We start from the raw sequence: 11,135 nt of genomic DNA, 5'->3' as shown, positions 1-11,135 counted from the left end.
CCAGGCTGGGCAACCCCTGGTAAGAGCTTGAGTTTTTCAGAAAGAGGCTGTGTCAGAAGCTGGAAGCCAAATGCAAGTGGCTAACCATGGGTGAAGGGCAGGACACAGAGTATTTGGGAGGTGCTCTGGAGGAGAGACAAGTCCTCAGAATTTCTGTACATGGAATTGAGGGGACTTGTCAGCATCTGGCAGAGCAATTTGATCAAAAACAGAGGACCTGCTCCTCACTAAACAGCCTTTAACGCTTGTCAGGGCTGAGGACCAACAGAATGATAGCTTGTTCTGGAGGAGCTGAGGGTCAATGACCAGAAAGTACTTGATGGCAGGAGTGAGCAGATCCATGAGCATGAAATTAGAGCAGAGAGAGACTTTTTCCCTATGCCAAGTTAATTGAGCAAGTGAGAGAGTGTTTCTGTAATTGAAAAAAACATTTGTCCTTTGTGTGTCAAGATACTTCTCAGAGGAATAAAACTGGTACAAAAAGCGTTTGTCCAGAAGCTTTTTAGTTTGATATAGTTTTATTTGTTTATTTTAGCTTTGTCTGCCTGTGCTTTTGGTGGCTTTTCTAAGAAATTTTTCCCAATTCCTATATCTTGCAGAGTGTGGCCTATACTTCCCTCTCCTAGTTTGATAGCTTCTGGGTGCAGATTTAGATCCTTGATCCATTTAGAGTTGATTTTTGTATTAAGTGACAGATGGGAGTCTTACTTCTTACCTCTGTAGGCTGCTATCAAGTTGTCCCAACAGTATTTGTTAAAGAGACCAGGCTTTCCTCCTGGATTATTTTCAGTTCTCCTGTCAAAGAATAATTGGCTGTACATTTGTGGGCTCCCTCCCAGGGTTTCTGTTCTGTTCCATTTATCTTCTCTATTTCTGTACCAGTGCCAGACTGTTTTGATGACCACTGTTCTGTAGTATATCTTGAGGTCTGGGATTATGATTCCTCCAGCTTGATTTTTATTCTTTAGGATAGCTTTGGCTATTCATAGTCTCTTGTGCTTCCAGATGAACTTTTGTATCATCTTTTCTGAGAAGAATGTTATTGGGATTTTGATTGGGATTGCATTGAATCTGCATATTACTTTTGATATTATGGTCAATTTGATGATGTTGATCCTGGCAATCCAGGAACACGGTAAGTTTCTCCATCTTTTAATGTCTTTTTCTACTTCTTTTTAAATATTTTATAATTTTTTATCATAGGTGTCCTCCACATCTTTGTTTAGATTAATTCCTAGGTATTTAAGATTCCTCTCCACTGTTTGAAAGGATACTGTGCTTACAGTTTCTTTCTCAGCCCTGGAGTTATTTGTGTATACTAGTGCTATCAATTTATGTTCATTATTTTGTTTCCTGTTACCCTGCCAAAGTCTCTTACGAGTTACAGTAGTCTCTTGACTGAATCTTTTGGTTCTCCTATGTGGAAAATCATGTCTTCTGGAAACATTTGATTCTTTAGCAATACATTGGTCATTTAGTAGCATGTTATTTAACTCCATGTTGTTGTAACTTCTCTATTTTTCTTACTAATGGTGATTATGTTTTATGGCTTTTCATTTTAGGGGATGTGTGGTAACTGTAATAGAGACTATCTTATATGAAGATACAATGCAGTGTGAATCTCTACTTCCAGATCAAAGATGGACTCCCAATGGAACTGTGAAATATATCTTGACACTAGGATGGTGGACTCTACCATTGTCCATACCTACAATGTCAGGATAAACTTAAAGAGCAGAATGACAGACTTAGGTCTATTTATGAAGGACTGTACTACAGTAATGATATGGGCTGGAGCCAGTACGGGGAGGGGACTTAGGGAGAGAGTAAAGGAAATCCTAGAGCCTGGAACTGTATCATAAAAAAAAAACCCAGAAAGTGTTTGTCTTCCTCTCCCAAGCTAAACTTTCTGCCTCCCCCAGGAGCCAATAATTATCTTTGTGTTTTATGGGAATACCTGTCCTGTTGGGTTTGTCTATGACATAACTGGTTTTAACAAGAAGAGTTCCATGTCCCAGGAAACCCACAAAGCAGGACAGTGAGTTACTCAAAAGTTATTTTTGTCTACTGAATCCTTTTTATCACACAACACACACACACACACACACACACACACACACACACACACACACACACACACACATCTCCTCTTGGTTCAACAGATTCCCTCTGATATCCTACTCCATTTTTGTTCACCAATGGATTGTTGACCTTTCTCTAAGTATAGTCAATGTTCTCACTGTGACCCCTTCCATTGAGATGACTCCTGAGCCTCCCTCCATCACTCCTCACCAGCCCTCACTCTTGGGAACTGTCCCATCGTGTTAGGCATCCCTGAAGTCTGGGGTTTCAGTTTCTTCTAGTCCTGCAGCTGCCATGTCTCTGTCCAGGGAATGTCTTCCCTGTTCTCACTTTGCCCATTTAGGATACTCCTCAAGGCTCGCATGTCAGTGTTGTGTTCCCATTGATTTGCACCAAAGCCTCCAAGAACCAGGACAGCAGTGTTATCTGACAGGTAGGTCAAGCAGAAACAGAGTAGGATGGAGTGCATATGCTCCAAACACTGACTGCTTTTCATTGTAGCAAGCTTTCAAAAGAGTGGACCACCCATTGGTTTGTGTGTGTGTGTGACTTTTAGGGTTCAGTGCCTCATGGAGGAAATTTGTAGGAGAGCACATGATTGAGTTGGGGCAGGGATTGAATTGGGCCAGCGTCATAGAGATCAACCTGGAGACATGTTAAACAGCAAGAGCACACTTCTCTGCACTTTATGGGAACATGCCTTGAGAAACTAGCTCTTGGCTTTCCAGTGGGTTGAGAGAATTCTTTTCCTTTCTGACTTTGTACTATTCTCAATCCTCAATGGCTGATCAACAAGTTCCTTGTCACACAGGTCATCAAACTCCAGTCATGTCCTTGATAGGAGCAAATTAGGACCAGCTAGTCAAGTCCTGGGAGCCTTGTTAATGTGAAAAAAAAAAGTCCTCCCAAATAATGAAAGTCTTTTCACTCATCACAGATTCATTCATCTTTCCATTGTAATTAAGAGTCAGGGGTGTGACAACATAACCCATAATGATAGACCACTAATGAACAGATAGTGCACAAGTAATTTTAGACATGGGCAAGGTCAATGACTTGAATATTTAAACTGTTCATGACATTCCATGTCACAAGCCTAGAAAGAACTCTGAGGAACAATTTGTTTATTCTTTGGTCTCTGGTTGGACTTTATGTAAATATCCTTATTATTTCCTGCCTTCTAAGTTTTCTTATTTCCCCAGGCTTTGTGCCCTTTGCTCCTTTTTGTTAAATTTTTTTTCATTCCCTTGTGATCATTTTTGGTGTGTTTTATAGACAATATAGTTGGATGTAAATGCAGAAAGGTATAGCTCCATCCTTGAAAAGTTTTCAATATAGATGGGGAGACAGAACTTTCTACTGTTAATCCCGGATCTGTCACTTTACAGATGGCAACTTTGGTCATAGAACTTTGTCTCTCATGTATCATAACCATAACCTTTAAACATTTTATTTGCAAAATTGAGATCATAATAATGATGTTTATCTAAAAGAGCTGTTCTGGAGTTCCAAAAAAATTTATGTAAGAAACCTAGCCCGATACACTTTAAGTACTTAGCAAAAGTGAGCGATCACTTCAAACTTTAAAACTCAAAAGAGTTCTCCTGATATAACCTTGGTTTCACAAGTTAAGAAAATGAACATTTAATTACCCAAGACTACTACATGGTACAGTTGAGTTTTCAGCATTGACCTGCTGACATATATTTCTGTTGAGGATCCTTCCTATCCCCAGTGTACCAGTTTTATACAGTAATAGATTCTGGAAACAAAAGGTTTCAGTCCTCAGGAAGCAGGATTCCACAATGGTCAAGAAGGAAATAGTCATAGAAATTGGGGTTTCTTGAGATCTCTGGGTGTCTGACGGGTGTAGGGAAGTGCCTTACGTCACCCGTGAGGAAGGGGACTTGAAGCTGAGCTGTTGACATCAGGAACACTCTTGCTCTCCAAGACTTGTCCATGTCACTAGGTGTCTGCCTCAACTTCAGAGGACAGAAGGGCAGAAGAAAGGTCAGAGGTCTGCCCCTGGCTTCAAGGACCAATTACACATGTATGACCACATGACTTGTGCCAAGTCAGAAGCTGTCCCAACTGCTGCCCTTGAGAGTCTCCATTCACTGGGCTTGTGTGCCAACATGCACAGCTAGAACCACAAGCAGGTGGTCTATAGTTAGAACAAGCAGTGGCGAAAGAAACAGAGGGAATAGGAAAGGCAAGCCTGCCTGAGGGTAGCTTACAGCCAAGTTGGCAGACTAAAGGAAGTTACTGGAGTCCTCAGTGAGCAGCTGTCATAGGTTATCAGGTTTTAAATTCCTGAGTGCTGTGAAGCTCAGGCTCAGAAGAGGGACAGGTGGCTGTGGATTTGTGTCCAAGACTAAAAGGAGGAGGAAGAGGTAGTGACAAGCAGGAGGGACTCTTCCCTACCTGCCTTCAGGGGGAAGCAGCGTCAGGAGAAGAGGGGACAAAGCCATGCTTCTGCTTAAAGCAGTGAGGGGGTAGAAAGCAAGCGTTGCCCTGTGAGTGCCTCCACTGTGCTACATGCATCCCAGACCCTGTCTTGGTTGGTTCTCAGGAGACTCTATATCGTGGTTGAACTAGCTGTGTTTCCCAAAGGTGGTCCAAAGAAGGTTCAGCAAGCTGCCCAGGTGGCAGCCTGCAGAGCACTGCCAGGGGGCTTCGTAGCCTTGAGGATGGTTTGTTAAAGTGGTGTATATCATCATCCTGCATCTGCAGGTTGCTTAACCAGACATACTATTTGGTGTCCCCTTTCCAAAGCTGCAGTTGCTTAGTAAAAGCAGGAGGGGAAGGAGCTCTTTCTAGAAATTCTAGAGATTTGCCAACTGTTGGAGTGCTAGAGAAACAAGAACAAAAGCGTTATCAAGCCTGCACCTGAGCACATTCACAAGCATTCACACAAATGTACATCACACATGTGCATACACAGATACAGGCACACAGACAAGTACTCACACACAAATGCGTAAACATAAAACAGCACATGCACAAATGCAAACAGTTTCCCTCCCTGCATAATTGAGAATGTTGATGCCCTGTGGACCCTGCAAGGCTCCCAAAACTTGGCAAAGTTAGATCAGGCCCAACCACTACAAGAACAGCAGTGTCATTACATGCAGCAGGAGGACTTGGCAAAAGGACAAAGGAAAGATTACCATTTATCCTTATTTAATTAATGCTCCTAGAGAAGGGGGTGTACTGAAACTGACCTTTTTTTCTCTTATCACAACTCCAACTTTATTATGCATACAAACTGGCTTGAGAACACATGAACAGTACATCTGGCTTTCAAAGGACATTTTATTTTTGTGTTGGAAAAAACATTGGAGTTTTTATTATTATTTTTTTTACTGATGCAAATAGTTGCATTTCCTGCACTGCAAAGAACAAACTCTCTTTCCCTTCTCGTGACTTGGCTCCTTTTCCTTCAACCAGAAGTCATCCTGGGTTACTTTTTTTCCACACAGGGATCAAATGTGAACCAAAACAAAGGGAAGTGATGGGACAGGGTAACCTCAAAGCTTGGCTGTGACAGAAGCAGGTTCTCAGTGAGAGAACTGAAATGAGGTACAGAGAAGGGGAACCCAAGACAATGAAACCAAGAGCTCCTAGATAAATCACAGCTGGAATGATGAGCAAACTGTAGATAATGGATTCAGTGACTGTGCTCTAAACCATGGCTCAGAACACTAACAACTTCTGGTAGTACTCAATTGATTTTCTTCTTAGGAGGTAGAAAAGAATGGAACAACTTGGCTGACCCCATTATACAGACAGCTGTCTTTTATCTGCACAGAGAGAGCCTTGATTAATTCAATTACTGCCCTTTCTACAACTTGATAAACTCAGTCTTATAGCAGTTTTCAGTTCACAGTTTAAAAACAAAATTTAAAGCTCTGTGTGCTCTATATACCTCTTGTTTATATCTTTATACACCTCCCCTTTTATCAACCACAGGGGCATTTGGTGCTTGTGATGAAATATGCAGACACTTCACTGTCACCTGAAAGGCATAGCTGATTTTAGGGTTCACTCTTCAAAAAAAAAATGCATTTATTTAATTTATTTGAAAGGCAATGATACAGAGGGGATACACAGAGATAAAGAGGTCTTCCATCTGCTGGTTTGCTCTGTGAATAGGTACAATATCTGGGACTGAGCCAAGCCAAAACCAGGAACTAGAAACTTCATCCCATCCAGGTCTCCCAGGTGGGTAGCAGGATCCCAAGCATTTGGGCCATCTCTGCCTTCCCTGGTACATTAGCATAGAGCTGGTTCAACAGTGGCAACGCTGGGACTAGAATTAGCTGTGGAATGGCAATGTTCATGCGGGGGGCAAGAATTGTAATGAGTAGATGCTACTTCGAGAGGCAATTGGCTTGGGCATGTAGATGTCCAAGGATGGTCACAGGGAAAGAGAACTTCACTGGTGGGTGGTGAGACAGGTGAACATGGTGATTTCCAATATCCCACCCAGCTGTAATATTCAGGTTCTGCACCTGGTGCGATAACCTAATGGCTAAATCCTTGCCATGCATGGGTCAGATCCCATATCAACTCCAGTTTGAGTCCTGGCTGCTCAGCTTCCCACCAAGCTCCCTGCTTGTGACCTGGGAAAGCAATAGAGGATGGCCCAAAGCCTTGGGACCCTGCACCTGTATGGGAGACCCAGAAGAAACTCCTGGTTCCTGGCTTTGAATCAGCTTAGTTCTGGCCATTACAGCCACCCAGAGAATGAACCAGCCAACCAAAGAGCTTTCTCTGTCTCTCCTTCTACCTGTAAATCTTACTTTCCAATTAAAAACCTTAAAAAAGAGAGAGAGATTGAAAACGAGAGAAATTTTAAAAAAGAGATTAACCTAGACCATCCTCCATCAGCCATTGATATAATGGGAATATTCTAACCCACTCTGTTCACTAGGATCCTCATCATAAAGATCCATTGAGGGTGACTATGGCCAAATTGCTATTTGCTTCAAGGTATTTGAACAGATTATTTCTCTTAAAATGTTTCACATGATCAAATGAGAATATTGAATAATAATATATGTATATCTTATTATAGCAATAATGATATAATATACCTCACATGATATACAATCTAGGTCTGGTATTAAATGTAATTCCTCTTCATGGGAAAATTAGTGAAAATTAGGGTGCCTACACCCCAGCACCCCAGTTCTCCACCAAGATAGTCACTGGGTTGATCCCAGAAGCCACACAAAGCCCAGATTTCTATGGTGGTTCCATGGACATTTGTTACCCATCCATGGCCACTTGGGCTTTGAAGCCAGCTCTGGGTATCCTGATCCCTCTCCTGTCTTCTTCAGTTGTTCCAGCTCTTTGTCATCTACTGATGTTTTACATCCTACACGTTTGCAATGAAAAGCAAGTCCTCCTTATCCCTGGAGCTCTTATATCACATTCTGAGCTCAGGGATGACACTGGCTGCTCATCCATCTCATTCCCAGAGAGGTGTCCCCTCCAATACTTGCATTTCCAAACAGCTGGGTTGGAGCTACACCCTGGGAAAGGATGTCCTTTCCTTCCTCTCCCAGGCTTGGTCCTTCCCTGAGCTGTGGCAAGTCTCCAAACAGGAGGGATTTGCTCTTCCAAGTGCAAATTGAGAACTGAGAAATAGTCTCTTTCTGCACAGAATCTAAGTCCGGTGGTCTCCTTTCATCACTTTCTCATACCAACTCTCTGCATGGAGCTGCTGCAGGTGTACTTCTGGGGCCAGACTCACCTTTCCCTACATGGTGCATGGCTATGTCTTCTCCTAGTCATTCATAGCAAGTCTGGTTGGATGCCACATGGTGCTTACATTGGCAAAGCCAAATTACCTATTGGTATGGTTGGATAGGGCCCTCCTCTGATGAATTGTTAGATTATTCTGAAATGCATCTATGGAATAGCTCCTGTTTGTCAGATGCCCAATACAGGTCCCACTCCCCAAGAGGCAGTCTGAGACAGGATTTTGCATGCAGGAAGTTTATTCACAGGTGCTCTTGGTTTTTCCACTTGAAAGGCAATGGCAATGCTGTATGGTGGCATAAGGCAGGCGAGCCCCAAACCTCTTGGGGTTTGTAGCTGGTGGAGATGGTGAGGATCTGGTGTCACAGTTGTTTGTGGGAACAATTGCACTGGGTCTTGGTTTGAGGAGTTTGGTCACTAATCAGCAAAGTAACCTGATTGAAGTCTTTGGTAGCATAAAGCCAGGGTTCTTTTACCCAGGCTACCAGGTTAGACACGAAGTCCCCAAGCCCTGAGGCTGAAGAGTGATAGCTCTGGCCAAGTGCTACAGCTCAGTGAAATTGGCTTGTTTTCTCCCCATCTCAAGAAGTTCCAGGAAATATGGCTGGAGAGTTCAGGGCCATGGTTATCTTGGACCTCAGTTCCTGCACTCTTGGCCAGGTCAGGGTATCAAGAGGACAAGTCACAGCTGCTCAGGGGCAGGAACAGTCACCCTGCTTAGGGCAAGGGGTTCCCGCTGACTTCTCTACAGTGATTTATCTTTCTGTTTCCATTGCACAAGGACTTTCTGGAATGAGGGAAATTGGCTTATTTGGCCAAGAAAGCCATGGGGGCCATTGGGAGGCAGCTAAGATCCGGAAGAGAATTCTGCACATGAGCAGGTACAGACTGCTTTCCTGCTTTCCTGTCAGTGGGTGGGATTCTCACTTCTTCCCAGAACTGTGCCTCTGGCGTTTATGCCAACACGACTCACCCACGTGGAGTATTGAGGCTGGTGGTGCACTCTCCCACCAGCAGTCTGAAATGTGCCCCGTGTAGAGGAGGCACAGAGGCATAGAGAAGCCATGTGGTTGGCCTGGCACTGGAGCTCACTTCACCTGTCTCTCCAGCCTGACTCCTCCCAGTCTACCTCTGCACACTGTGATGCTCACATGGCGACCTGTCCTCAGGCCACGGCTGCCACCATGGTGCTGTAGTGATGTTCCCGGGGCTGGGTGTGGGGAGATCCATATTTCACAGAATTCTAAGAGGAGATAGAGCTGCTACTCCTAACAGACCCTTGTTTTAGACTCAAGTCTCCTGAGCAAATACACTCATAACTATGGAGTCTTAAAAAGGGATTATTGCCTTGGAAACTTCCTAACATCATTCTCTCCTCCCAACCTGGCCCAAATACACCTCTTACACCTGCTCTAGGAATATTCTTTCATGTAAGATCCCAGGTGCCTTCTGTGTGTCTCCTGAGATGGAGGTATCTGAGTAAATGGGCAACACAGTGAGTAAAGAATCACTTAGTTCCATAGCTTTCTATTAGAAAGGGGTTAGAGTGGGCAGAGACTAAGGTTGCTCCTCCTGGACTGCAGCCAAGGTGCACACATGTTACCTACCACTTTTCTGATTAGACCAGCCAAATGCCACTGCTCACTGTTTCCAGGAGGTGAGAAATCAACCCTCGCCTGGCCCAGGGGGCAGGACTGAAAGGTGGGGCACGGCACTAATCAGGAGGGCTGCATGTTCACATCCCTTGTTTCTGCTGCTGCTCAGCTGGGAGAGCTGGCAGTCTCCGCGTGCCATGATTTTTTCCCTCTGGGCACTTCAGATTTCAACTTAAAAGAGACTAATAGAATTTTTACAAGATAATGCCCTTTACAAAACCTAGCATTGTCTCTAGAGGCAAGATACTAAGCATGCCTTTCCCCAGATCCCTCAATCATGATCCAATAGGCTGAGAATTCTGTGTGCATTTTACCTAAAACACTGGCCTATCTTCCTTGGATTGGGGAAGGACAAACCTGCAAGGCCTCGGGCTCAGCCTGGGTGCCCACTCTCGCCCTAGACTCTTCCTAGCTCTTCAATCTGCTTCCCAGAATGAAGCCTTTTTTGACACTCCCACTCCAGCCTACCCCTGCTGCATGCTCCCTTGTGACGTCACCAAGTGCACAAGCGCTTCATTTTCCTGGCTAGGCTGAGAGCTTTCTGGATTTCTAGGAGCTGGGTTAATTTGTCTAGAATCTAGCACACAGATGGCCTTATACCTTGGAGAGATTTATGGAAAGAGTCTCTGTATTTTCCAAGAGTGTTTTCTGCAGGAGGTGCCTGGTGTCTTAGGAAGGAAGGAAGGAAAGATGAGTGGGTTGATGATGGGAGAAAGATGGATGGATTAAAGAACAAAGGGCTGGATGTGTTTGGAAGCCAGCTGAAATCTAACAGAGAGAATAAAGAAACCTGTATTTTCTACAGATGGCTCCAAACCTGATTAACTCTGGGAAAATGGGGGACCAAAAGGGAGCAAGGATGACCCAGGGCCACCTCTCATCACTCCGCAAACTGAGGTCCATGCTGTGTAGAGCTAACAGTGTCAGGTGCACATACCAGTGACTACATTTTGGTCTTCAGGCTAAGGTAAGCCTCACTGGGTCAGGAGCACAAGGTGTCATCGATTTGCCCAGGTGGTCTCCAGGCTTTGCTGAGTAGAGTGAGGTAAAGGGGCAACAACACAGGCACTACAGGTTCGTTCTGTGGGAAGGCCCTGCTGCCTCTGCTTCCCGTGTGCAAGGGATTCTGGGTAAACATGGGAGATCTTCCCAGGCCCCTGAAGTCCAGAAGGGATCAGCAGGCTAAGGCAGCTAGAGACAGGGGATACTCACACGGTGACCTGTGCCTGTTCCCCTCCTCGCCACTCCCCCTTGTTGGGAACATCCTTGAGTCCTTCACTCTTCAAGGGAGATGGCACCAGTGTATCGGGGAGGCCCCTGGCTGCTGTCTTGAAGATAGATGGGGAGAACAGTGGAATGGAGAAGGACAGGGACATGCTGCCTATGTTCACATGGCACCGGGTACAGGGGAATCAGGCCATCCACCTTTCTTTTAAAAGGACAATGATCTTGCTTTCCTCTTATTTCTCCCTCTCCTCCGTCCTTTTCTGCTTCAGCTCAAAGAAAGGCAGAGCTGAGAAATGGCCCCCTGCTGGATTTGGCATTTGGGGTTTCCTCCAGCAAAGGCAAACTCAGAGGTTCAGGGACCTGTTTCACTCCAGAGGAGCAGGGAACTATGGCCCCAACAGC

The sequence above is a fragment of the Ochotona curzoniae genome, unplaced genomic scaffold, assembly GCF_017591425.1.
Source record: "Ochotona curzoniae isolate NIBS_2020 unplaced genomic scaffold, NIBS_Ocur_1.0 contig_883, whole genome shotgun sequence".
Lineage (NCBI taxonomy): Eukaryota > Metazoa > Chordata > Mammalia > Lagomorpha > Ochotonidae > Ochotona > Ochotona curzoniae.
This window is presented reverse-complemented; position numbering follows the sequence as displayed.